This window comes from Mustela putorius, unplaced genomic scaffold (assembly GCF_011764305.1).
Source record: "Mustela putorius furo isolate JIRA1106 unplaced genomic scaffold, ASM1176430v1.1 tig00000151_pilon_pilon_pilon, whole genome shotgun sequence".
NCBI classification, from domain to species: Eukaryota; Metazoa; Chordata; class Mammalia; order Carnivora; family Mustelidae; genus Mustela; species Mustela putorius.
The window spans coordinates 18,142,995-18,170,905 of NW_025421296.1; positions in this window are offsets into that span (position 1 = coordinate 18,142,995).

A 27,911-nucleotide genomic window follows, 5' to 3' on the forward strand; every position below is an offset into this window, starting at 1 on the left:
ACCACAATGCTCTGAAGCTAGAACTCAACCACAAGAGGAAGTTTGGAAAAAACAGAAATACATGGAGACTAAGCAGCATCCTTCTAAAGAATGAATGGGTCAACCGGGAAATTAAAGAACAATTGAAAAATATCATGGAACCAAATGATAATGAAAATACAACAGTTCAAAATCTGTGGGACACAACAAAGGCAGTCCTGAGAGGCAAATATATAGCGCTACAAGCCTTTCTCAAGAAACAAGAAAGATCTCAGGTACACAACGTAACCCTACACCTAAAGGAGCTGGAGAAAGAACAAGAAAGAAACCCTAAGCACAGCAGGAGAAGATAAGTCATAAAGATCAGAGCAGAAATCAATGAAATAGAAACCAAAAAAACAATAGAGCAAATCAACGAAACTAGGAGCTGGTTCTTTGATAGAATTAATAAAATTGATAAATCCCTGGCCAGACTTATCAAAAAGAAAAGAGAAAGGACCCAAATAAATAAAATCATGAATGAAAGAGGAGAGATCACAACTAACACCAAAGGAATACAAACTATTATAAGAACATACAATGAGCAACTCTATGCCAATAAATTTGACAATCTGGAAGAACTGGATGCATTCCGAGAAACATATAAACTACCACAACTGAACCAGGAAGAAATAGAAAGCCTGAACAGGCCCATAACCAGTAAGGAGACTGAAACAGTCATTAAAAATCTACAAACAAACAAATGCCCAGGGCCAGATGGCTTCCGAAGGGGATTGACCAAACATTTAAAGAGAACTAATTCCTATTCTCCTGAAACTGTTCCCAAAAAATAGAAATGGAAGGAAAACTTCCAAGCTCATTTTATGAGGCCAGCACCACCTTGATCCCAAAACCAGACAAGGATCCCACCAATATAGATATAGACCAATATCCTTGATGAACACAGATGCGAAAATTCTCAACAAAATACTAGCCAGTAGGATTCAACAGTACATTAAAAGGATTATTCACCACGACCAAGTGGGATTTATTCCAGGGCTACAAGGTTGGTTCAACATCTGCAAAACAGTCAATGTGATACAACACATCAATAAAAGAAAGAACAAGAACCATATGATACTCTCAATAGATGCTGAAAAAGCATTTGACAAAGTACAGCATCCCTTCCTGATCAAAACTCTTCAAAGTGTAGGGATAGAGGGCACATACCTCAATATCATCAAAGCCATCAATGAAAAACCCACCACAAATATCATTCTCAATGGAGAAAAACTAAAAGCTTTTCCGCTAAGGTCAGGAACATGGCAGGGATGTCCTTTATCACCACTGCTATTCAACATAGTACTAGAAGTCCTACCTCAGCAATCAGACAACAAAAGGAAGTTAAAGGCATCCAAATCGGCAAAGAAGAAGTCAAATTATCACTCTTAGCAGATGATATGATACTATATGTGGAATACCCAAAAGACTCCACTCCAAAACTGCTAGAACTTGTACAGGAATTTAGTAAAGTGTCAGGATATAAAATCAATGCACAGAAATCAGTTGCATTTCTCTAAACCAACAACAAGACAGAAGAAATAGAAATTAAGGAGTCCATCCCATTTACAATTGCACCCCAAACCATAAGATACCTAGGAATAAACCTAACCAAAGAGGCACAGAATCTATACTCAGAAAACTATAAAGTACTCATGAAAGAAATTGAGGAAGACACAAAGAAATGGAAAAATGTTCCATGCTCCTGGATTGGAAGAATAAATATTGAGAAAATGTCTATGCTACCTAAAGCAATCTACACATTTAATGCAATTCCTATCAAAGTACCATCCATCTTTTTCAAAGAAATGGAACAAATAATTCTAAAATTTATATGGAACCAGAAAAGACCTCGAATACCCCAAGGGATATTGATAAAGAAAGCCAACATTGGTGGCATCACAATTCCGGACTTCAAGCTCTATTACAAAGCTGTCATCATCAAGACATCATGGTACTGGCACAAAAACAGACAAATAGATCAATGGAACAGAATAGAGAGCCCAGAAATAAACCCTCAACTCTATGGTCAACTAATCTTTGACAAAGCAGGAAAGAATGTCCAATGGGAAAAAGACAGCCTCTTCAATAAATGGTGTTGGAAAAATTGTACAGCCACATCCAGAAAAATGAAATTGGACCTTTTCCTTACACCACACACAAAAATAGACTCAAAATGGATGAAGGACCTCAATGTGCGAAAGGAATCCATCAAAATCCTTGAGGAGAACACAGGCAGCAACCTCTTTGACCTCAGCCGCAGCAACATCTTCCTAGGAACAACGCCAAAGGCAAGGGAAGCAAGGGCAAAAATGAACTATTGGGATTTCATCAAGCTCAAAAGCTTTTGCACAGCAAAGGAAACAGTTAACAAAATCAAAAGACAACTGACAGAATGGGAGAAGATATTTGCAAATGACATATCTGATAAAGGACGAGTGCCCAAACTCTATAAAGATCTTAGCAAACTCAACACCCAAAGAACAAACAATCCAATCAAGAAATGGGCAGAGGACATGAACAGACATTTCTGCAAAGAAGACATCCAGATGGCCAACAGACACATGAAAAAGTGCTCCATATCACTCGGCATCAGAGAAATACAAATCTAAACCACAATGACCTCACACCAGTCAGAATGGCTAAAATCAACAAGTCAGGAAATGACAGATGCTGGCGAGGATGCAGAGAAAGGGGAACCCTCCTACACTGTTGGTGGGAATGCAAGCTGGTGCAGCCACTCTGGAAAACAGCATGGAGGTTCCTCAAAATGTTGAAAATAGAACTACCCTATGACCCAGCAATTGCTCTACTGGGTATTTACCCTAAAGATACAAACATAGTGATCCAAAGGGGCACTTGCACCCAAATGTTTATAGCAGCAATGTCCACAATAGCCAAACTATGGAAAGAACCTAGATGTCCATCAACAGATGAATGGATCAAGAAGATGTGGTATATATACACAATGGAATACTATGCAGCCATCAAAAGAAATGAAATCTTGCCATTTGCGACAACATGGATGGAACTAGAGTGTATCATGCTTAGCGAAATAAGTCAAGCAGAGAAAGACAACTATCATATGATCTCCCTGATATGAGGAAATGGTGATGCAACATGGGGGCTTAAGTGGGTAGGAAAAGAATAAATGAAACAAGATGGGATTGGGAGGGAAACAAACCATAAGTGACTCTTAATCTCACAAAACAAACTGAGGGTTGCTGGGGGGAGGGGTTAGGAGAAGGGGGGTGGGGTTATGGACATTGGGGAGGGTGTGTGCTTTGGTGAGTGCTGTGAAGTGTGTAAACCTGGCGATCCACAGACCTGTACCCCTGGGGATGAAAATATATGTTTATAAAAAATAAAAAATTTAAAAATTTTTAGTTTACCTATAGGGGTAGTATTGATTGGGGAAAGGGGATTACTTTCAAGTTTAACTCTATATCAATATTAGAAGATAAAAATAAAAAGGAATAAACTAGACTAAACTAAAGTTTAAAAAAAAGAAGGAATTCAAAAAATAGAAATGCAAAAGAAAAACATAGGTGTATGTATCAAAAAGTTCAGGTTAGAAGGTTATTATGGAATTTGATGTACTGGATAGCTCACTCTGATGGTTATTAGGTTAAAAAATTACCTATATATATATAAAAATGAAACAGAATAGTGGGAATGAATGAAAAATAAATTTTTCCTATGAAGCAGTGGTTGTTCTCTTGTAGTCCTTTTTTTTTTTTTTTTTTCTCTTTTTTTCTTTCTTGTTTTCTCGGGGAGTGGCCTGCCACGTGGGATTCAGTCAATGATGTTCCCTTACTTAAGTCCCCCCGCCCCCTCAAGAGGGTGGGCTCTGAGGTAACTGTTTTGTTTTTTGTTGTTGTTTTTTAAAAGATTTTATTTATTTATTTGACAGACAGAAATCACACGTAGGCAGAGAGGCAAGCAGAGAGAGAGGAGGAAGCAGGCTCCCTGCTAAGCAGAGAGCCCGATGCGGGACTCGATCCCAGGACCCTGGGATCATGAACTGAGCTGAAGGCAGAGGCTTTAACGCACTGAGCCACCCAAGTGCCCCTGTTTTGTCTTGTTTTTTGTTTGTTTGTTTGTTTTGTTTTGTTTTGTTATTTTTCAGGCTTTTGTTCTCTGGTGGTCTTTATGTTTGTTCCCTTTTTTTTTCTCACTTTGACCGCTTTTGATGGTTTTTGTAGTTTTAGAGGAAAACAAACTGCACCCTGATCTCCCTCTCAGAGAGAAGCCTCCGTCAGGCTGTAGAGCCCAAATAAGTTACCCCTTGGCCGCTGGCAGAGCAGGTTCCAAGTTGTGGTCCCTGGGGATGCAGGATATTTTGCTTGTACCCAAAACCGTGGCAGCAGCGGCTCTGGGCACCTCCAGACCACTAGAGAGGTTCCAAGCAGCAATTGCACACTGAGATTTTTCCACTGGCCCGGGCTGGGAGTGCCTGGTCTTTCTGGGTCTAAGAGCGCCCGGCTTGCGCGCACCAATTTCAGGGGAGGCTGAGGTTCACGCGCGGGTCTCAGGCTCTGAGAACAGGGCGCAGGTCCGAGAGCACCAGGCTGGGCCTTCGTGCACCTTTCTGGGGGGAGAGTTTGGTGCAGGCTCTGAAACAATGGCGCGTATCAAAGGGCACCAGCTGGGCCTTTATACCTCTCTCAGGGGAGTATCTCAGGCTCTATAGCAGGGCTCTGTGTTCTGCCCTTGGTGTGGCTCCCATCCCCTCACAGGAAACACCCCACGAGTTCTCAGGCGCACTGGCGGCTTAGGGATGAAGAACTGGTTTCTCCGTCGCACTCTCTCTGCCTCAGCGCCAGGGGAGGCTGTCCTGGGACCAGGGACTTAAGCCCCTGTCCCTAGCCACCCCGATTCCCACAATTTCCCTCCGCGATCCTTTGCTCTTTTGGAGTGCTTTCAACCAGTCTCCAAGTTAATGCTGGTCCCCAGACGCAGGGCCCTCTCACTCGTATTGGGATATTACTTTCCAACTGGTCACCTCTGGTGGCTTCCTCCCCCTTTTGTTTATTTTCCGATATCAGTCTGCCATTCCCACTCCGCTTTACCTGCCCACTGGCGTCTTCTCCCCCTGTAGAGATCCAGACGTGTATAATTCTGATCTCAGGCTGATTTCATGGGTGATTGGAGTTCTTTGGTAGGTAATCAGCTCACTTTGGGGTACAAGTTGAAAAGGCGCCTCCTCCTACTTCCTGCCATCTTGTCCCCCCCCCCCATTTCCACCATTCTAATCTTTTTTTTTAGTGGATTAGTGTGGGGAAAGCCTTCCTCGGAAAAGATGTTTGGTGAGCAAGGGTGGGCTTTATCTAACACCTAGAGTGGGCCTGATGCCTGGGGCAGGTACATAGAGCAAGGTGCAATGTAAGAGCCACTGTTACTCAACAACCAATCATCCAGGCACTAGTTCCTTGGTCCAGGGATTGTAAAGATAGACTGATTCCACACTGGGGACTTGCATGGGACTCACAGGAATGCCCAGGTACCTCTCTCCAAAAATGAGTTACCAGTTCTCTGAAGCCAGGTCTCATGGCAACTGCTTAGCCTTGCCACCTCTGGCTGGTAGAGAAGTTCACTGATGAGAGACCCCCAAGGAACCTGATTCCCACAGGTGTGCTTTGCATTCTCACCTAAATGTCCTGCCCTTCTTGTCTTTGGAAGTACAGTGTGGGGCACCCCGGCTATAAGAGGATGGACTGATGGACTGAAGTGACCTCTATTTACATAAGTCTAGAGATCTGGGGAATCTGAGGACAGGAGACTGGTGAAAAGCAAGCATGTATGATCTAGCCTCTCTATACCCAAAGGCAGACTCCCCAGGATGGATTGGTCCCAAGTTCATGGCTGTGTCAGGACAGTTAGCATAGTGACAAGTAGGAACCTATAGGGAAAAACAAGGGGCTGTCAGGTCTCTCTGGCTCCAAACAGAGTAGTTAATTCCCCTGGCAGCTTATCTCTCAGGATATCTGAATGGGATCATGAAAGCCATTGCAAGCCCAACCACTGTTATGTGGGATGGGAGACACCTGGGTATTATGACTGCTGGACAGGCCCCTATGCGGTGTGGCAGTAACCACCATTCAAACCTCATCAACGCTGCTGTGCAGAGAACCACTGCTCCAGAATAAGGCCAGGTGGGCAAGGGCAGGCCTTGTCCATCGTCAAGAAGGCTATACCTGTCAACCGGTGTGCAAAAGCCACAATCACACACCCTGAGACCAGTTGCCCAATTTGGATTGTGGGGATAGCCCAAGATTCTAGTAGGGACTTCTAGGGGACACACAGTGATTCCAAACTGCCCCTTGATCCCAAATAGCATTTCCTGTTCCCCTGAAGCCATATTTTACAAGATATCCTGAGCTGTGCCATCCTGGGCCTGGCAGGGAAGTTTACTTGTGAGAGAAACATGGGAGACCTGCCTTCCAGAGAGGTGCTGATTAGCTCCCTGTGCAGGAACACAGGGACACAAGGGGTCTGATTCAAAGGACCTTCCCCTCTCCACATCAGGAGTATAGTGTGGGATATTCCTAGCCCAAAAACATGGCCTGCTGGGCTTAGGGGGTACCGATTCACACATTCCAAGAAGTCTAGAAAACCTGAGGACATGGGGTAGTTGCAGAGCAAATTGCACATGTGGCATGCACTCTGCTTTGTCAGCCAAGCTCCCTGGAATTCATTACAGAGGCCCAGAGGTCCTGGAAACCTGAGGGCAGGTAGTACCTGTGGAATGAAGTGTGCATGGGCCAGCTGCCCAATCCTGTCAGCAAGGTAACTTGGGATCAGTGCCTATGTCAGGCCATTAACATGAGAAGTCCTGGAGGTCAAATGGGGCTGCTGCAAATAGTCCATCCTGGTCCAACCAGTAGCTAACGCTTCTTGCCGGATCTTGTAAGTTTTAAGACCAGATATTGTGAGATAGAAGCCATTCCAGGACTAAATGTAGTCCCTAACAAATGTAGGATGGAAGATACCCAGGAATTATGGTTTCCAGACAAGCTCTTGGTCCCATAAGGACAGCTGGGCCAAGGTAGTAAATAACTCGTTTTGGGCAGCAAATTCGTGCTCAGAGACTGAATTTGTCTTTACAATTTATTTAACACAGGTTTGCTGTGTGAATTTCAGAAGTCAATAGTATACAGGATAATGTCAGTTAATAAGCCAGTAAATAAGGGCACCTGGGTGGTTTCATTGCCTAAGTGTCTGCCTTCAGCTCAGGTCATGATCCCAGGGCCCTGGGATAAAGGACGACATTAGGGTCCCTGCTCAGAAGGAAGCCTGCTTCTCCCTCTACCTCTATCTCTTTCCCCTGCTTATGCTCTCTTTCTTTCTCTGTCTCTAATGAATAAATAGAAAAAAAAATCTTAAAAAAAAAAAGCCAGTAAATAAGTAACTTTTATTCCAGATCAAGGATAATCGCACTGTTGTTCCAGGTAAGGGTTGATGAAAAAAATAAAGTACAAATTTAGCTGAGGTTCACCTTTATATGTGAAGAAAGAGGACATTGCTAGGGAACAAGGGTGATGGTTCTGACCAGGATGATGGTCTTCCTCAAGGGGCCACACCGCATAGCTTTTCACCCCTGCCAGTAAGGGAGTGACCCGTAGTGCAGGGGTACTGAACCCCCCTCCTGCCATCAGCAAATAGTTGCCCAGCGCAGACCAAACACTTTAGAGGGTCCTCACAAACTCTCTGTATTTACAGTCTAAATGGCCCCTTGCCACAGTTGCCTCTTCATGTTTTTATTGGTAAATGCCAGCAGGCCCCTCAGCAGCTGAGCTACTGAGTCCTAAACAGAACAGATGAGGTGATAACATCCTGACACAAAAAAACATGTTACTATTTTATCAAACCCTTTTTCTTTGTCTTTGTTATAACCAAGTGGATTAAAATAACTCCACCTAAGTTATAAACCAGTAGATTTTGAACTTCTATCAGACCAATACACAATAGTATCTGCATACTTTATGCCTACTACCAGTATGGCAGTGTGGAGAGAGACCACTCTAGAAAGACTGCTGGGGAGGCTAGAGCAGTTCTGACGCTTGCAGATAGCTGCAGGTTGGCAAATCGGGAGTCCTCCAGCCACTGGACACAACATTTGGGCACCTTGGATCTGACCCAGGATTTGGGATCAGTGGGGATGGACAAGGCTTCTGGTGGGGGCTCCAGGCTTACAGAAATGCCAAATTCTGTCCTGCTCCAAAATGTTTGCTGTTTTCTTGAAGCTAGAGCTCATAAAAACCCTGGAGGAGGGCCACCCTGGACAGTCAGAAAGTGCATAGATGAGTGACACTTAGGGGATGTGATGCCCAGAAAAACCCCCAGGGACAGGGCCATGAGGGGTCTGACTCAGATAACCTTCCCCTCTCCACATCAAGAGTGTAGTGTGGACACCCCTAGCTCCAGGAAAATGGCCTGCTGGCCTGAAGTGGCTCCTGTTCACATAACTTAGAAGGGCTAGAAACCTGAGGGTAGGAGGTATCCAGGAGTGAAGTGCACATGTGCTGGCTGCTTTGAGCCTGCAGGCAGGCCTCCCCAGGAACAGTCCATGGGTCAGGGCCCTGACAAAATGAGTCAGGACAATAGCTTGGGACTTGTTGGGAATGAGCCTGCCCGTTTCTTCTAGTTCCAAAACAGAATAGCCAATTTGCCTGACTCCAGCTCTTGTGGAAACTTGGAATGTACCTCGCTCCATATTGGAAGTCTTTTAGGGCCTGATCATTGGTATGTGAGATGGGAGATAACTGGCAATCATGATTTTCAGACAGGCTTCTCATTCTGTAAGGATAGTAACCACTGCTTAAACCTTCTCAGTGAAGCAACAGTGTGGAGAAATGCGGCTCTAGGGAGATAGCTGGGGAAAAAAGGCGGGGTCCTATTTGAGAGGCCATGGGGGCTAATGCCTACTGGCAGGCTTAGAGGGGATACACAGAGGCATGAGCCTCTGTGACTCAGCAGTTAGGTACCTATGGATAGGTCCCTGGGTCTGGGAATTGCAATGATATGTGAAGGTTCCAGGGTGATATGGAGGACTCAATTTGATGCCAAATTACACCCCATTCTAAAAATAGTTTCCTGCTATCCTGAGGTCACATGTCCAGGGTAGAACCAGGAAGTTCACTAATGAGAGCACCTGGGAGACATGACTCCCACAGAGGCACTGAGTATCCTCTAGCCAGTTACAGGGCCACACGGGGTCTCACTCAAAAGACCTTCCCACCCTCATATAAAGAAACACAGTTCCAGGACCCCCATCCAGGAAGATGTCCTGCTGGGTTGAGGTGGCACCTGTTCACACAGGCCTAGAAACCTGGAAACCTGAGGACAGGTGGTGCCAGGAGCAAAGTGTGCATGTGCCAGCAACACTAACCTGGCTGCTAGGCCTCCTGGAACTAGTTCCTGGGTCAGGGCCATGTAAGAATAGTTAGGACAGCAGGTGAGGTCATGGAAGGGACACACAAAACACCTCTACAGAAACCGACAGAGTGAAAATATGTTTTTAAAATGATGAAATGATTGTCAAGTGATTAAGCTTATTCTCATTCACTGAAATGGATTAATATGCTGTATTTCCTGATTTGATGCAGTTGGAAGACTACAAATCAATTCTTACCAAAGTGTTCCTACCAAAGTGTTAATCTGAATCATTGATAAATCCAGATTTTGGAATAATTTAAAAACATTGAAGATAAGCCAATGCATAGACGCCACATACACTGACACACTCTCAGGATGGAATGAGGCGTTTTGGAGCAACGACCAGTTAAAATGTCGTTAATAAATAAATCTTTCAAGTGGAAAAAAAAAATGTCTCAGAGAAATAAGATTAGTTGTGTGTTCAGCTTCCAAAACCAGAATTAAAATTAAGAGAAATAGAGCAAATTTAAGAAACCCATTTAGAAAATAACTGTGGGTATGGTTACTGATACACAGAGTTGATTGGAATCAAATATATGATGAACTACCTAAGTCTCTGAGAGTTTTCTTGCCTAAAGAATCCATCAGCTGGGGCTAAAAGAGAATGTGACTATGTAAGAATTAAAAGAACCATTGGTTCCTAATTTTCTATGGGCAAAAGTAGCAGTCTGAAAAACTGCTTAGTCCCCACGGAGGAAATATGTCCCAATGTCTATTTCACAGACAGCCAAAGGGGATAAAGTAAAAGGAAAAATTTCTCATGGTGGGACTTTGGAATCATGGAAATCAAGGCTCTCCAGGAAGAAAAATTAAAACCTAAACAAGGCACAACCCCACCTTCTGGGTGGGGGTCTCCAAAATGTCTGCAGTAAGGAACATCATCCTTGAGCTGTCCTTTAGGAAGAGGTGAGAATATGTTGTCTTTGGGAAGGACAATGAGCTAGATCTGTAGTAACTGTACGGTTTTAGTTGCAATTAGTGCTACTTGTCAAATAGTTCTGGCTTTTAGCCCTTTGAGAAAATGATAGGATTTGATTTCCTTTTGATTGGGTGGGGTCATGTGACTTGTTTAATGGCCAAATGGTTTGGAAGAGTATTAATGTGTGTCTCTGCCTGACCAGGACACTTAATTACTCTTGCAAACTCTCTGGAACTTTTGTTTTTCTTTTCTTTTCTGATGGTCAGCTGGATGTCTGGATGTCTATAAGAAATAAAAACTCCCTTCACCCCATCTGCGGCCTCCAGATATCTCTTTGAAATGGGCATTTTACTTAAGTAAGAAATAAACCTCTGTGTTTGAGCTACCAATATTAAGTATTTTTTAAATTACTTTTTCTTACTGCAGTCCAGTCTTACTCTATGATGAATAATACATGGGTTCTCTGTTTCCAAGGACCTTTTATCTGGGTATCAAGACACATATGCCAATGAATAGATGTTGTATGAGTCAGGACCCCAAAAGAAAATAGATTTCACCCCCAATGTTCAAGTGAAGATATTTAAAAGTAGGGAGTGCTCACAGAGATATGTACAGAGTTAATGATCAAACAAGAGATGATAAAGTACACCAAGACTAGTGAGAGCAGGAAGCCATCACTACACTTGTGGTTGAAGGGACAAGGAGAGGAAATAGAGATATTGAAACCAGGTAGGAGCTGGTGCTTTGAAGGAAGAAAGACTGCCTGGGAACTCTCTCTTACAGAAGGAGGCATGATTGAAGCAAGGGAGGAGATAAGAAACACCAGATTTCTTTCTCCTGCTACCATACCTACTGTCTCCTACCTGGCTCGCCAAGAGTCTGGGGAGGACATTCCACATAGGTTAGCCTTCCTGAGTGTGGAGAAGTGTAGAGAAGAAGTCATGGGTAGGGAATGGGGAGGAATTGGTCAGAATGACCTTGTGGGTGATCTGATCAAGGATTTAGAGTATCAGGTGGGATACTTTCATAAAAGCCATAAATTCTGTTGAAACAAACCTCAATTTTTTTTTTAATTTTTATGGTCAAGAAACACTTGTGTAGAGCAGTAGCATTATCTTTGTGAAATGATCTCTAACCAACTCAGAAATATAATTGTTTGATTAATGATTGTTGTGCTACATGTCTAAGCTAATTGGAAAAAAAAAAAAGATTTAAGCATGTTCTCAAAATACTCATTCCTGAATATATTTTGTAAAAAGAAGCTCAAGAAGCTGTACAGAAAAAGAAAAAAAAAAGAGCAAAAAACCTAAGCATTTGCAATCAATGCACTTAGAGACAAAAACCTTCCCTTAGTATTTCACATGCTCACTTGTCAACTAACTTCACAATAGCCCTATGAGACCCTATTGGGCAATAGTGTGTTGTTGGTACATACACCAAAGAATTGCCATTTTAATAACTAGTAAGAAAATTTCTGTCATTCTACTTTGGAAAGCTGTCTAAACTCTTGACCACATGTGAAAAAGACCTGCCAGGAGTCCAAATATTAAAATGAATACTGTCACACACATTAATTCAGACAAGTCACCACCACAAAACAGTCAAACTGAAGTTCCCTGGTTATTGTAGAATTATAATATAGTTTCTAAGGATTGGTGTTCAGGTAAGAAACAAAACAAGTTGTTATAATAAATTGTTGTAAATAAGTTGTTAAAAATAAATTATTTGTAAATTGTCCCTGGAGTTACAAAATATATTAGCCAGAATATGACACAGAATTTGGAAGTTTATCTAAAGCTATGTCCTTTGGAAATTACACAGTTGTGAATAAGGCATCGCTCCCTTTTCCAAGTGAGGAATAAATGAGCCAGAATGAATGATTCCCTGTGTGTTCTTCGTTCTTCATATTGGCTCTCTCATGTTCCCACTGATAGGTATAACAAGCACATTTCAGCAGCAGTGTTCTAATCAGCAATGGCATTCCTGTGACTGTGGGCCATGGTCCCAGTTGCATGTGAAATAAGTTGCACTGCTCCTGCTATGGGGAAAGGCCATGCCGCTGCTCAGGATGTTTGTTTTTTTGACTTCGCCAAGTGCAATTAGAGTTACTTCTGAAATATCATTTCAGCATGGTGAGACACAGACATCTTGTGTAAGCTCTTCCTTGCTCTGGTTCCCAAAAGACTTCCATGCTCATCCATGAGCCTGTCAGGGCTGGGTGCGGAGCTTATTCCAGTGGAGCAGGCCCGCAAGTGCACACTCCATCAGTCATATGGCAGATGGAGGCCTGGGTCAAATGTCCACTGAGGAGACAATGAGGATAAAAAGAGAAGGGCCAGAGTGTGCAACTCTGGGGTCCATAGTCTTCTGGAGGTGGATGGCACTACCACTCCCAAACTTATTCTCCTTGCCCTCCACATTTGTGGGATATGTCTGGTAATACAGCGAAGAGGTACCTAAAGTCCTGCCTCTCAATTTCAGGCTATGTTTAGAAGTGTTTAAGGTATCTGATCTCACAGACTTTCAAAATAACTGCATTGCTTGCAGATTTTAAATTATTTTAAAAATATTTTTAGGATTTCAAATGTTGGGTGACCAATTGTTTGCCCTCCTGGTCTCAGATGAAAGATTATGAAGAGAAATAGGAAAAGGCAGGGATAGGACGTGATTGAAATGAGTCAGATAACAGAAAAAGATGAATTAGTCTGATCCCTGAATTAGTACTTCAGGGCTATGCAGAAGCATTTTCTTACTTACTTACTTCTCCTGCTTAAATTCAGAATTTTTACCTCCCTAAAAAAGTACTTAAAATCCTTTTATTTCCATATTCATCTTATATTTCATGATCATTATTCTTTTCCATTTGAAATAATTTTACTTCAATTTTCAACTTGATTCCCATCCATTGTTTCACTGAATATGTTTTGAGAACTGTCATATATTATTTTGAGGGTTCTTTTTTAATTTTCCATCAACTAATTTTTAATGATTTATTTTTCTGACAGTCAGCCAATTTGCATTTGCATTGTTTGCCTTATAACTGCTCCTTTTTTTTTTCACTTCATGTTCATCTTATTTTCATTCTTCTTAGTTTTCCCTAAAGAAGTTTCAAGCAAAAATAAAAAATAAAAAAAAAAGAAGTTTCAAGCTATATTTGTCCAATATTAAAATATGGTATCTCTTCAGGTTAAGATTAATCATATTTTCAGTATCTTTGGATTTAAAGCTGCTTTATTTTTAAACATAAGTGAATCCTAAATGTAATAGAAATTCTTAGCAGAAGCTTACAAATATTAAATACACTGGCAAGAGAATAAGTTGATATTGTATTTAAAAACTACATGTGGGCAGGACTTCTGGCATGGAGAAATCACAAGTCAATGCATATGCTTTCACATAAAAAGCAACAAAATACTAAGTAAATTAACAAATCATTTTTTACAGAACTCTGGAAATGAACCAAAGGCCTAGAACAATCTTAAGAGCATTTATTGAGGAAAAACTACCAAACCTCAGTAGCAACAGGGAGGTTCATAGCATTTTAATTGTTCACTTTCCATTCCTCCTCTCCCTGCTCCTTAGCTGTCTTAAGAACTAGGAGCCTGGTAGCACAGGATGGGACAGGCCAGGCCTGGAACACTTGAAAACCCCTATCCCCAGAGTATTGCTACTATTTGACCTGTTGAAGCTCCTTAGAAAAGCTACATTCACATAGTGTTTTCATTATTTGATCTGACTCAGAGTTTGGCCTTTTGAAAAGCTTTGTCCCTGGGGCAGTTTTTGAAAATATTCAGCTGCAATTGTTTAACACTGGCAGCTGCCTAAGGCCAATACCAGTTTGTGCAAACAAGTGCACAGCCAAAATTTTTAAAAAATGATCTGGGGAAAGAGATGTTCAAAGAGGGCTTTTTAAAATGCAAATACATTCCTGGGGTATAGAAGGCCATGTGCATATACAAGAAAGTCCTGAGCAGCCCCTGTCACCTCTAGCTGACCTTGAGGCTTGGTTTAAGCAAACTTGAAAGTTAAGGAGTAATTGTCAAAAGTACTTGAATGTTAGAACTCTAGCTCTGTCTCAAACACACACACGCACACTCACACCACCTTGGAAAGGAGTGGAAGACTCACTGGCCCTAGGCATCTAAGGAAATCACTGAGCAATCATTAACTAAAAATGAGACTAACTGAGCAGATGTGAGTGATCACATAAGACAGGGAATGCAGACATCATAGACTTAACCCAAGAAAGTCAATAAAGAAAAGTAATAAAACAGCAATAACCACAAATCCTGCAGGGGTATGTGTGTGTGTTTGTGGGGAAGAGAGGTGTATGAGAATTTAATTTCCAGAGTTACAACATTGTAATCTAAATGTCCAATTTTCAACAAAATATTTTTAAGACACACAAAGAAATAGACATTATGGCTTCCAGAGAGCAACAGTGGTAGTTGGCAAAGATGTAAAAGGAGAATATTATAAACCAGCATGAACTAATAAACACCTTAGGGCTCTCCGCCAGTAGCAGGGTATATAATATTTTCTAGTACACATGGAATAGTCCCAGTATAGACCATTCAACTAAGCCATAAACCAAGTCCTAATACAGGTAAAAGGATTGAAATTATACAAAATATATAAATATATTCTAATAAAATTAAATTAGAAATCAATAACAGAGGACAATTTGGGGAGAGCATATATGTTTGGAAATTAAACAGTAGTTTTCTAAGCAACACAACCACACACATGAGTGAAAGAAGAAATTGCCAGCTAGATAAGAAGCTTTTATTTAAATAGGAGCAAAAATACAACAAATCAACATTTAGGGTATATGGCTGAAGCAGGATTAGTTTTTCTAAAATGCTTTAAATGTCTATATTAGAAATGAAGAAAGATCTCAAATCAATAATCTGCCCCCTTTAGAATATTGATGAATGGCTAAATAAAATTGTGTTATATCATTATAATGAAATATTATATAATGAAATATTATATATTTCTTTAAAAAGAAATAAAGTACTGCTGCATGCTATAAGATTGATGAACTTCTAAATCATTTAGGTGAAGTGACTGAAACCAGATACAAGAAACAACATATGGTATGAGTCCATTTAAATGAAATGTCCATAAATGAAGATTTACAGAGACCAAAAGTAGATTAATGATTGCTTGGGGAGAGGAATACAAACAGATAGTACCTGTACATTAACATGAGAGATCTTGTTACGGGGAATAGAAATGTTCTAACACTGATTTACAGTTATCATTGTAGCACTCAGTAAAGTTTCTAAAAATCATTGACTCATACATTTTAAGGTAATTAATTTTATAAAATATGAAATATACCTCAATAAAGCTGTTTTTAAAAAGCTACTTACATCTATGAAAAGATAGATAGTACCTGTATTGTCACTTCTAGGTGTCTCCTTCTAAAAATATATATATATATTTTTTTAAATAGGAAATGTAACTCTGTCAGCAATAATTAGTTTACAGCCATTCCCTTGAGAACATTATGATCTGTAAGGGTAGATTTTTTGAAAAATAATCAGTGAAGCAACCAACTTAACAAAAGAAAAAAAATAAGTAACGACATAAAATCAAATCTATTGAAATGTCTGCCTGATAGTGTATATACAGTATACTATAATTCTTATACAAAATAATAAATAGCAAGAAAATCAAAATTTTGAAATCTTTAAATTGTTTTTCATTCTTGTATTCATTATTTATTGCTGCATATGAAACCTACCTACACACCAACCTCTCATTTTTTTAAGGAATGCTCATGCACCGCTTCCATGGAATGGCCACTTTACTCAAAATTGTAACATTTCAAAAATCACCAATTCCAGAATTCCACTCTCTGATTGCAAATCTCCATCCTTTCAACTCTTTTGCTTATCTGATTCCTTAGATCTGTTCTTAAATCTTAAAAGATTTTGATTTATTGAGTCTTCTGAGTTCTCCCTTCTACCAGCCTTCTTATTTCTTTTCTCTTGAATTATCATTGGTCATTATTTCAATAATATGTCTGTTGTACTAGTAAAGATTAGGTTTAGATTGATATATTAAAAATGAAAATAGCAACATAATAGTTGTTTATTTTTCTCTGTTTAAAAAAAAGACAATTAAAAAAATTTCTCCAGTGTTCCAAAATTCATTGTTAATACATTGTTATACACCCAGTGCTCCATGCAATACATGCCCTCCATAATACCCACCACCAGGCTCACTCAACCCCCCCCCAACCCACAAAACCCTCAGTTTGTAACTGAGAAATAAAATCACTGCCAACATAAAATTCTATGCACAGCACAAATGCCATTCAAAAAAAAAAAAGTTAAGTGAATTGCATCAAAAAGAATAAAACATCTAGGAATGAATTTAATCAAGAAGGTAAAAGACCGGTACACTGAAAATTATAAGACACTGATGAAAGAAATTGAAAAAGACACAAGTAAATGGAAAGATACCCCATGCTTGTGAATTAGAAGATGTAGTAGTGTAAAGATGTCCATACTATCTAAGGCAATCTACAGAGTTAATGCAATTCCTATCAAAATTCCAATAGCAATTTCCATAGAAATAGAACAAAAATCATAAAATTTATATGAAACCACAAAAGATAACAAATAGCCAAAGCAATCCTGAGAAAGAATAAGGCTAGAGGTATCATGCTCTCTGATTTCAAACTACAAAATCTTAGTAATCAAAACAGTACATTATTGGCATAAAAACAGACAGATCAGTATATATGGTAAATTAATTTATGACATAGGACCCAAAAATAGACAACAGGAAAGGACAGTCTCGTCAATAAGTGGTTTTGGGAAAAACTGGTCAGCTACACGCAAAAAAGAATGAAACTAAACCTCTATTTTGCACCACACACAAAAATCAACTCAAGATGGATTGAAGACGTTAATGTAAAGCCTGAAACCAAAAAATTCCTGGAAGAAAACATAGGCAGTAACCTCCGTGACATAAGTCTGGGAGATAATTTTTTGGATCTGAATTCAAAAGCAAAAGCAACAAAAACCAAAGTAAACATGTGAAAGAAAACCATTAACAAAATGAAAAGTCAACACATGAAGATATTTGATGAGAGAATCAAATGGTAGAAAATATTTGCAAATCATATATTTGATAAGAGGTAAATATCCAAAATATATAAAGAATTCATATAACTCAACAACAAAAAACAATCTGATTAAAAAATGGGCAGAGGATCTGACTAGACTTTATTCAAAAGAAGACATACAAATGGCCAACAGGTACATGAAAAGATATTCAACATCAATATTCATCAGGGAAATACAAATAATATAAAAAAGAAATATGACCTCACATTTGTTAGAATAGCTATTGTCAAAAAGGTAAGAAATAGCCCCTGCTGGTGAAGATGTGGAGAAATGGGAGTCCCTGTGCCCTGTTGGTGGGAATATAAATTGGTACAGCTGTAATGGAAAACAGTATAGTCGTTCCTCAAAATATTTAAAATAGAACTATCATATATTCAGCAATTCCACTTCTGGGTATTTATCCAAAGAAATAAAAATACTAATTTCAAAAGATATCTGTGTCCTCATGTTCATTGCAATACAATTTACAATAGCCAAGAATGGAAGCAACCTAAGTATACACTGAATTGACAAATTTTATATGCCATAAAAAGAATGAAATCTTGCCATTTGTGACAACATGAATGGATGCTGAAGGCATTATGTTAAGTGAAATAAGTCAGAGAAAAACAAATATTGTATGATCTTACCTATATGTGGAATTTATGATCTCAATATGTGGAAACAAACAAAAAATAACCAAGTATGTATAGTACAAGGAACAGACTGTTCCAGAGGCAGGGCATGGGGAGGGTGACAAATGGGTGGAGGAAATCAAAACATATAAAATTTCAGTTACAAAATAAATTAGTTGTGGGGATGTAATGTACAGTGTAGTGACTATAGTTAATAATACTGCATTGCACATTTGAAATGTGCTGAGAGAGTAGATCTTAAAAGTACTCATCATGGGGAAAAAATGTAGCTATGTATGGTGATCAATGCTTACTAGACATTGTGGTAACCATTTTGTAATATATACAAATGTCAAATCATTTAGTTGTACACCCAAAACTATTACAGTGTTACATGTCAGTTATATGTAAGTATAAAAAAACTGATTGACATAGCACGGAAAACCCCTAGCAAAGTGTCTGCTATGTAGTAAGCACTTGATAAAAAATGGTGGAACCTAACAAAGGTAAAATAACATATTGTGAGGTTTGTAGCATACATAGAAATAAAATTACAATAATTCAACAAATAACAAGAGAATAAAACAAATATCAATATGGCACATTAAAACTCAATTTATAAACACAAGTTGTGATAAATATGTAAGGCCTAAAAACCTAACTTAACAGGTAGATATTGTCAAATTGAATACAAAAGAAGCAAGACTTTAATTGATACTCTAAATATTAAGATACATATAAGTTAAAAGAAAAGGATGCAAGAAGGTAGATTAGACAAATGCCATTCAAAAGAAAGGAATAAAAAGGGACGATTTAATATGATAAATGCATCAATTCAGAACAAGCACCTAACAGCCCTAAATGTTGTACATTATAATAGAGTTTCAAAATACATGAAGCAAAAAGTATAGAAGTAAAAGGAAACAGACATACCTACAATCATCACTGAAAATGTCAACATTCTTTCTTTCAGTAATTGATAGAAAAAATAGAGATTCAGTAAGGATGTATAGGCTTGAACAATACAATCAGTTCACTTGACTTAACTGATATTTATAGATGTTTATACCCAATAGAATACAAATTCTTTCCAAGTACATGTGGAGACTTCATTTTTAAAGAATTCTGATGATTGAAACCTGAACATGAAGGTTAAACTAGAAATTAGGCAGGGAAAGATAATTGAAAAATAAGCAATATGAGAATAAAACAATAGGTAACAGAAGAAATCACAAGGAAATTATAAAAGGTTTTGATATGAATGATAATATACATTGTATCGAAATGTTTAAAATAGAGTTTTAACAATGCCAAGAGGTAAATTTAAAGCATTAAATGCTTACATTAGAAAAGAAAAAAGGTCTCAAATCAATCATGTAAATTTTTAACTTAAGAAACCAGAAGAGAAGAAGAGCAAATTTAACATAGAAACCAAAGGGAGTAATTCATATTCTTTCATGAGCTATTTCATTATGAAATAATGACATTTTCAGACAAAAAATACTGTTTTCTATCACAGAGAGACAGCATTACAAAATAGACTTAAAGAATGCTGTTAAGACGAAGAAAAAAAGTGATTCTATAAGAAAGATCTAGAATCCAAGAAAAAATAGGGAACAAAATAACAGAGTAAACATATAAGCAGTCAATGCCTGGACCATGCGTGCCTTTAGAGCTTAGACCCACAATCTCGGCAGCAACTATTTCTAGAAACCAAACAACCTCTGCAGAAATTGTCCCAGACCCCATTGACCATCGACTGACCACACACCCTACATCCATCCCACCTTTCAACTCGGGACATTGGGCAGGCAGAGAAAGCCAAATTTGTTCCTCAAAACCAATTACATAAGGTATCCTGCTTCTAGTTACCCCCACTTCCAGCTTCCTTATGCCAACAACTTCCAGTCAGAGAACAAAGGAAGACTTCCTTTCTTTCACTGTAACCCTTTCCCACTTGCCTGCCTGCCTTTTGAGTATCTGCCAAATTTAAATGATGATGGCAAACCCTGAGTTAATAGCTGTGGTTTGTTCTCATTTGGGTGATCTTCATTATTACCATAAAAGAATGGTAAATATTTAGATGAATATAAATAAGAATTATTTTATAGCATATTAATAATTATATCTAATTTTCAGGTTCAAACCAAGAGGAGACCTAAATAAATAGAGAGATGTACCCTCTCTCTCTCTGCCTGCCTCTCTGCGTACTTGTGATCTGTCTGTCAAATAAATAAATATAATCTTTAAAAAAAAATGGGGCACCCGGGTGGCTCTGTGTGTTAAAGCCTCTGCCTTCAGCTCAGGTCATGATCTCAGAGTCCTGGGATCCAGCCCCGCATCAGGCTCTCTACTCAGCGGGGATCCTGCTTCCTCCTCTCTCTCTCTGCCTGCCTCTAAGCCAGCTTGTGATCTGTCTGTCAAATAAATAAATAAAGTCTTTAAAAAAAAAATAGATGTACCTTGATCACAGATTGGAAGTCTCAATATAATAAAGATGTCAGTCTTCCCCAAATTAATTTATAGGTTTAATGCAATTCCTTTTAAAATCTCAGCAAGGGGGGCACCTAGGTAGTTCAGTCATGATCCTGGAATCCCAGCATTGAGCCCTATATTGGGCTCCTTGTTCAGCAAAGAGACTGCTTCTCCCTCTCCCTCCGCTCCTCCCCTCTTATGTTCTTTCTCACATGCTCATTCTTTCTCTCAAATAAGTGGGTAAAATCTTAAAAAAAAAAAAGCAAGGTTTTTGCTTTTCTTTTTGTTTTCTTTGTGTAAAAAGTTACAAATCATCATGACAAAGGACATTCCAGAAAATTACAGACTTTATCTTGAATTTTTAGTATGTGCAAGACTGTATGACATTAATCTTATGTGGACTACGGAGATTGTTTTGTTTTTCTTTATGTTTGGAGTATTCCTTTTTGGTTATTATTATTTTTTTTTAATGAAGCAGATGCACCATGTTTGCTCAGGGAAGAAATAGAGCTGCTTCTTTGAAGTTTTGCCTTGTCATTTTAACCTTGGTAAATATTAAAGTAACCTGGAAACAGGGCTCACAAACATTACATGTTGAAATTTTCTTTTTATTATTTCCCCTTTTGATCAATAATCTTTCCCAAAGTTGATGATCAACTTTATACTTTTATGTACCTCTTACCACGGTGACGGGCTGGTCTGTTTTGGGTCCATTGAGTTCTTTATGGCTAGGTGTGAATATGTATGTGTGTGTGTATATACATATATACACACACATGCACATTTATATTTTTAAAAAAATATTTATTTAAATATATTAAATACTTATATAAATATACAAATTTATTTATATATAAATATATATTCTTAATATGTCTAAATATATATTTTATTTATACATATATATTTTATATGATATATTATTTATTTATACATTATATTAATCATGTATATATAAGTTATATATGTTTATATAATTATTTATATATTTTATATATATATATAGTTTTTTTTACCTAGGGTTCCTCTTTGGTGGGAAATTATTGTAATGTAAATGGTGAGAAATTTAACAGTGAGATATGTTCTCTCTTAAGTCCAGTTGAAGAGCAAGCATAGTATTTGTGCTTGGTTTAGATGGACTAGTTTTGCATTTGGTAAAACATTTATAACAAACATGAAGTGTTTTGTTATGTAACAAAGACATGAACCAATAAAAGAATTCCGATAAGTACAGTTTGAGGGGACCAATGTGGTATTGGAATGGGAATATATTAATTAATTAATTTATTTATTTATTATTTTATTATATTATATATTATATTATTATCATATTATTATTATACATTATTTAAATATATATATATATATATATATATATATATATATATATTTAAAGCTCTTCTGTGTCTATCAAAAAACTTTCTGGGCTCTAAGACCAAATTCTGGCTATCTGGGCCCATATCCTAGTGTATGTATGTATATATACATACATATACACACACATATATGTGTGTAATATATGTATATATTTATTTATTTATTTTCTGGATATGCCCCAGAATAACTCAAACATCCTTGAAGAATAAAGTAGAGTCAATTTACCTAATTAAATTTTATTATGAAGTCAATACTCTGTTTAAGTTTTTTTTTTTTTCAGATTTTATTTATTTACCTGAGAGTGAGAGAAAGAACATGCATGATAAGTGGGGAGGAGCAGAAAGAGAGGGAGAAGTAGGCTCCCTGCTCAGCAGGGAGCCCCATGGGAGACTCAGTCTCAAGACCCTAGGATTATGACCTGAGCCACAGGCAGTTAACTGACTGAGCCACCCAGGCACACCCAAGACCATGCTTAAATTTTAACATGAAGTTATAAAACAAGCAAAAAATTTAAATTTAAAACCCAACATCAAAAATTGGTGGTGACAGAGGGAGAAAAGTAAACCCTATCCTTTCAGTCCCTGCTTTCCTGATGGGGCACCAATGAATACTGCTTAACATTAATAAATCAAGGAATATTATTTGAACCCATGGAGAGAAATTACAACAATTTACAGAAAATAATAACAGTAATGCCTCTGAGCATTACTAGCAACCACTAGTAAGGTTGAAGACATTTAATTTTAATATTTATAAATGTAGACTGCTTGAAAGGTGACTTAATTCTAAAACATGAGTATTTTATAATGAAATGTCAACATACATGTTTACACACAAAATTTCCTCTGTGATCTTCCCATTTATCATTGAATAAAGATATGCCAACCATAGCCTACTAGACTCAGCCTCTCCTCCTCAGCCTCATTTTACAACACTTTTCCTCTGTCCCTTCTGAGCTAACACAGGGGGCTCTTTCAGTTTCCAGGTATTCATCAGGTTCCCATCCATTTATAATTCCTTCTATCTGGGATATCTCCCAGCACCTTGCAGTCAGCTAATATTTACTCAACCTTCTGAACTCCATTCAAATATCACTTCATCGGTGTCCTGATGCCCAAGAAGAACTGATTTCTTGTTAAATGTAGCATCTTTTACACATCTCCATTCCCCTAATCTGTAGTTCATATTTTTAGAAGCAATAAGTCTCCCTTTCCTCTATGAACTGTAAACTCCATGAGCTCAGGGCTATGTCTGTTTTGCTCAATATGGTTCCCCCAGTGTCTAGCACATGGTCTTGTACAAACTGGGCATTTGATAAACATTTGTTGAATAAATAGTGAAAATATATAAATCTAGCTTTCTAAAGCTCTGTACACATCCTTGTACAGAATGTCTGAATGCCAGGGTAATTATCCTTGAAGGTAAGAGTAAAGGGGAAATTAAATCTCTCTCTTCCCTCCCACACTCCATTTACCTCAGCCACATGCTTTTCAATATGTTTTAAGCCATTGCAGTGCAACAGACTTGATTCAAGCAATGCACTCAGTTATAACACCTTCATACTTTATAACTCTAGTCCCCAGAAATAGGACTAATACCTGTATTATAAGCTTGCCATATTATTTAAGATTTTGGCAGGTGTCCTTGTTAATTTTGGAAGACTTAGGTTGACTGGCAATGAATCCAAATCTGCAGATGAGTCATGTCTTAACAAGGATCTACTGTACTGTTAAATTTTGGCTGGGGAGTGACAGAAGGTCCAAAAAGCTTACCTTGGCTCAGATCCACTGCTCTCTTATGCGGTAACAAACAACACCAACCTAAGAATTAACAGTAGCCAGAGTACAGACGGGACTTTTTTTTTTTTTTTTTTTAATGAAGTCTTAGAGTTGCTCTACCTACCTCAACCTGTCTTAAGATGCTTCAAAGCAAAATAGAACAAAAAGGTACTAAGGGTATCCTAGACTCATAGCAACAAAGGGCAATAGCAGTGTTTCTGAAATACAACTGTTGTTGTATTTTTAAATTGCTAATGAAGTTTTCTTTTAAAAAAAAATGCTTTCATAACAAAAAAATGATGTCGCATAAGGGTGTCATATTATTTCTGACAACAAGAGTTATCATTAACTTGATTCCTCTGTTAGAGGTCTTGGAGTAGTAGGAATCTCTGGAACAAAACAGATGAAAACAAGTGTTCTGGAGCCAGGTTGACTAAATTTGACTTATCTTTAGGACCTATCGGTGATTATGTGGGCAATCCATGTACAAAATGCAATTTCATCAGGACTGAGTTAAAGAGGTTGTAAGAGAATTAAATAAAATAAAATCTGTTAAATTGCTTAGCATAGCACCTGGCACAGAGTAAACACTTAATAAAGGGTAATTCTTTTTATACTGCTATACACTGGGTACTATAGTTAGCAATTTATAGATATCATGTCAAATCCACAGAACAACTCTGCAAGATAATCATAAGTATTCCCATTTCACCAGTCAGAAAGTAAATGGAATTTATCTAGTTATTTATTTATTTTTATTTGTGTTATGTTTGTCACCCTACAGTAGTACATCATTAGTTTCTGATATAGTGTTCCATGACTCATTCTTTGTGCATAACACCCAGTGCTACATGCAATTGGTGCCCTCCTTAATATCCATCACTGGGATCACCCATCTCCCCACCCTCCCACCCCTCCTAAAACTCTCTGTTTTCCAGAGTCCATAGCCTCTCATGGTTCATCTCCCACTCTGATTTCTTCCCCTTCATTTTTCCCTTCTCCTAATCCTTCATGCTATTCCTTATGTTTCCACAAATAAGTGAAACCGTATGATAATTGACTTTCTCTGTTTGACTTATTTCATCGCAGCATAATCAGGCCTCCAGGCCCACCCATGTTGATGCAAAAGTCAGATATTCATCCTTTCTGATGGTCCTGAGTAATATTCCATTGTGTATATGGACAACATCTTCTTCATTCATTTGTCTGTTGAAGGGCATCTTGGCTCTTTCTACATTTTGGCTATTGTGGACATTGTTGCTTTGAACATTGGGGGTGAATATGGCCATTCTTTAAATAATTAGCCTGTGAGGTCAACTAGCTGGTAACACTAATCACTATTCAAATCCAATCCTATTGAAACTTCGAAAGTCTGCATCATCATAGACATCTGAAACTGCATGATTTAATGGGCATTTAGTTACATCATGTTATTCTTTATTACGTCCTTAGCCAAACACAATTACCCCAGTCTGCATAAGGGCTGTAATTGTTTGATTTAGTTTACTAATAGTTGGAGGTCAGTAAATTGCTGTTCTCCTAATATCATTTTTAAAAAAAAACCAATAGACCTAGAGTTAGAATGACTGCTAATGTATGTGCATTCTAGGTCTCTGTGGCATCAGTTGTAAAGTGATGAATATATTATACCGTCCTAGAGAGTTGCTATGAGATTTAAGTAAGATTAATAAAAAAAGTTATTGCAAATCTTAGTTCCAGGTTGGCACTCAATAAGTGTTTATTGAAAAAAGGTTATACATAACATTATTCAATATAACATATATATGCATGTGCTTTTTTTAAAAAAAAGATTTATTTATTTGAAAGAGGGAGTGAGCAGAGGGAGAAACAGAGAAGAGGGGAGAGAATCTCAAGCAGACTGACTGCTGATCAAGGAGCCCCATGCAACACACAGGACTCCATCTCATGACCCTGAGATCACTACCTGAGCCAAAATCAAGAATCAGAGTCAGATACTTAACCAACTATGCCACCCAGAAGCCCCATATATATGCATGTACTTCTAAGAATACATAAAATAAAATAAAATAAAGAACTAAAGGAATGGAGGAAAGAGAGAAGAAAAGAGTTGGGAAGTCCTTGCAATTTGAAAACTACCTAAACTGAGAGTATAGGCCACCTTCATGCCTATTTACCTCTTCATTTCAGGTGAAAATGGTTCAGATAAACTATAAGCAGTGCCCGTATGGCTGTGGGGGGTAACTGTATTATCTTTCAGAATGTCTAGTAGTGAAAAAACGGTAAAGAGGAAACAAGTGTATAGTTTTTAAATTCCATTAATTCCAGAAGCTGAAGGGGCACAGAAGCCCCTCATTGATGGTGGTTTGAGTGTGACAAGGGGAGGTCTACTAATTCTGAGTACTCACCAACCACAATAGTTCTCAGTTTCCTATTCTATATATAACACAGGATTTCAACTGACCTGACCTAGGTTAGGTTCATCCTGGCATTCAACCACCAGGGAATGTCTGCTGGATAGGGGTAGATCACCCCTCAGGTAGTATTTGTATAAAAGACCGAGAAGCTTTCTAGCAAAAACTGAATCAATGGGTTTTTTGCAAATCTCTTTCTTGAAGACAACTGGTAGTGTGCATTGAGCTTAGTAGTTTTGTCATTCTGTTTGTACTCTGAGTAAGTTTCCCATGGCCTCTTGCCCTCGCTTTTCGTTTTTTCTATGTTCTAGAATGAGGGGCTAAAATAAAGTGGAAGCAAAAAATATGTGATGAGGCTCTGTAAGAAGAAAGACCTTGAGGCCATGCAGATGCTGTATTCATGATCTGTATAGCTGAGAACAGGGGCAAGTCTGGTGTGAGAGTTTCTATCCCTTTTGAGGGCTGGAGCACATTGGAGTGAACAACATCAGAGTTGAGCAAGATGCATCTGGCATTTTGGAAACCAAGCCAGTGGGAGAATTCTCTTGCAGGTCAGTTCAATGCAAGTTTTTTGTGATAACATTGATAACCTGCACCAGATGTTTCAGCAGCTCTGGTGGCGTGGAAGGGCCTGAATCAGGGGCCAGGAAAAGGAGACTGGATTTAATTAACATGATTACCAAGATGGGTGAGTGAAAAAACAGTTTGCATGAGGACTCTAGGCAGAAGTTGGGCAAAACCTGAGAAGAGTGGTCTTTTACAAAGCTGGTGGGAACAAAAGCAGAACTATTCATTCAGAACTATTCATCAAAAACTGATTTTATTTACCTGTTACCTTCTTTACCCAATTTAGGGTGATACAGCTCAAGAAAAATACTCAATTTGCAAAGTTGCCTGTAAAAAAAGTATTTTATAAAAAATTATTTTTTAATTTTCCTTTCAGAAAAATCAAAAATTGAGACATTCTTCACATACATGTACTAGCAATCCATGTTGATGCTCACTTGAGTGGTTCATCTACCCAAACTGACTATAATCTTATCTGGTAAATAACTTGAAAATAACACAATTTAAGTGTTCTTAAGATGAATTATGATGATAATGATGACAATAATCATGATGAAGGGCATAACAGTTCCTAAAATTTACAAAATTATTATTATTTTTTTAAAGTTACTTGGGCGGGGTGTGTGGGTGGGCTCAGTGGGTTCCTAAAGCCTCTACCTTTGGCTCCCCCAGGTCATGATCTCAGAGTCACTGGGAGCCCCACATTGGGCTCTCTGCTCAGTGGGGAGCCTTACTTCCCACTCCTCTCTCTCTGCCTGCCTCTCTGCTACTTGTAATCTCTGTCAAATAAATAAATAAAATCTTAAAAAAAGTTTTCTCTAAAAAAAAAATAAAATAAAAAATAAAGTTACTTTGTGAATCCATTGACTCACTGCTGGTGGAAATAACCAACAGTTCTAGTCAAAGTACAAAGGAAAAAAAAAAAAAAAGCAGCTCAATCTTATTTTCAAAAGAGAATTACACCATACCAATAGGATCATTTACTGAATAGTAAGTTTTAATTTGCCTGGGACAGGTCTACTACAGATACTCAGTTTCCATTCCATTTGAGAGTAAGATCTGTAGGCTCAGTTATTTTTCCAGCAGGTGTTCCCAGAAGAGCTAGTAACTGCAGAGCAATCGGGAAGGTCGCCCTTTGTGGCAGGCTTCCTACTGGGCACACCCATCATCCTCACAACTGATACCTA